This window comes from Chiloscyllium plagiosum, unplaced genomic scaffold, assembly GCF_004010195.1.
Source record: "Chiloscyllium plagiosum isolate BGI_BamShark_2017 unplaced genomic scaffold, ASM401019v2 scaf_92806, whole genome shotgun sequence".
In the NCBI taxonomy this organism is placed as follows: Eukaryota; Metazoa; Chordata; class Chondrichthyes; order Orectolobiformes; family Hemiscylliidae; genus Chiloscyllium; species Chiloscyllium plagiosum.
In genome coordinates, this window is record NW_025202952.1 from 5642 (window position 1) to 7451 (window position 1810).

The 1810-nt window shown below is 40.5% G+C and overlaps 1 pseudogene; it reads left to right on the forward strand.

The window, feature by feature from the left end:
- Positions 1-271: 271 nt before the first annotated feature.
- LOC122546249 lies at positions 272-869 on the forward strand (annotated as a pseudogene).
- The last annotated feature ends 941 nt before the right edge of the window (positions 870-1810 follow it).

Below are 1810 nucleotides of genomic sequence, written 5' to 3' on the forward strand. Positions count from 1 at the left end.
TGTGAAACAGACCTGAAGCTACTCAAATTTACTTCCAAAGAAGCTATTCAGCAAAACAAATATCCCAAGATGTGTATGTGTCCATGTTTAAGCAGAACCTCATGTAAAGACATGATCCCATGTGTTCGGGCTGTACAAGCTGATACCAGGAACCAGTCTGAGCCTCCAGCAGGAAACCAACATGCGGAAACTGTAAGTCTGCCCCTTCCGATGGCCATATAAATCCTGGTCACTGGACTGTTATTTAACACTCCTGGGTCGGCTTTGTTTAGAAAGATCTTGATAGAACGGCTTCCCACAAGTTAACAGAATGATTGTGTCGACAATTTTTCTCAGTTTGTTACTGACTTTCTTATCATGTGAGTGTTTTTTGTTCAAGTCTCTCTTTGTGACTGTCTCAATGTTAGTCTACGGCAAGAATGTAAAAGACTCAGGCATCATTTCATCAGCATTAATGCTCATGGTTTATTTGTTTTCTTTTTTAAAGGTGTCCAGTCGGGGGTTATTTTGACCCAGCCAGAGGCAGAGACTGGCCGTCCCGCAAGCAGCCTGAAACTGACCTGTAAAACCAGCGGGTTCGATCTTAGCAACTACACCATGAGCTGGGTGCGACAGGTTCCCGGACAGAGTCTGGAGTGGCTGCTATACTACTATAATTCATCGGACAATAACTATGCACCAGCGATTAAGGGTCGATTTACTGCGTCCAAAGACACTTCAAACAACATTTTCGCGTTGGACATGGAGAACTAAAGATCGAAGACACCGCCATCTATTACTGTGCAAGAGACCACAGCGAGAGGAACCAGGCTGGACCCGTTCAAAAACAGCTCGAGGGAACATTTTGTCAATTCCATCATAAACTGATGGTCAGTACGAGTTTTAAACGCAATTATACCGACTGCGATCTGAAGCAGACCTCAGGCTGCCTCTTACAAAACTATCAAAGAGGAAATGTACCATTTAAACTAGCAAACTGGTGACACAATGGGACAATATTTTGGGCATCTCATATGTACTGCTAACACTTCCATCAATTAAATGCTCGGACCAAATGTTAGTTTTAATATATCTGACAGCTCAGGAAATGACCACTAATTGTTATGTCAACTATAGCATTAATTCTAAACATGATCAGTACGAAATGGCTCTTTCAAATGAAAATTGAGACCTTGAGTAAAGAACAGAGAATGAGTGTACTGGTCTACATCATTGTGATACTACAGTGGGTCACAGTGTTGTGCACAGCGACATCCTCATACATTAACCACTGACAAGTGCTTATCTCAAATTGGTGATTTCTACCATGGCAGGAGCGAGAAATAATGTGAGATGCAATTTAAACGCAATCCAGTTGCGCTAGTTTGTACAAATGTATTTTTCTACCTTCTTCGTTTTGATTGTCAAGTTAAATGCAGACCAAACCTGTAAAAGTATTCCAAGCTTTCAAAATACAATGAATCGTAAAAGCTGAAATAATGTACCAAATCATTTTTAGAGGAGTCTGAATCACTGCTTTCTAGGAAGTGATGAAATTCTCTGCATTTTACAGTTTACAGTCTGTCATAGTATTTGACACAACGTGTCTCACAGTGATATAACCGGGGTGACACTACAATTATGATCAATACAAAAACCTATTCAGCCTCCATTGTTTGAATCTAGTCAGTGATTACTTCTACAAACCGTCTTAACTTGCAGTCAGTATTAGTTCCGTGCGGTCTAATGCCAGTATCACTATTTAATTTGTAAAAGTGGTGGGTAATTATTGATACACCAGTTGGGGATTTTGAGAATCAGCTCATGTGTT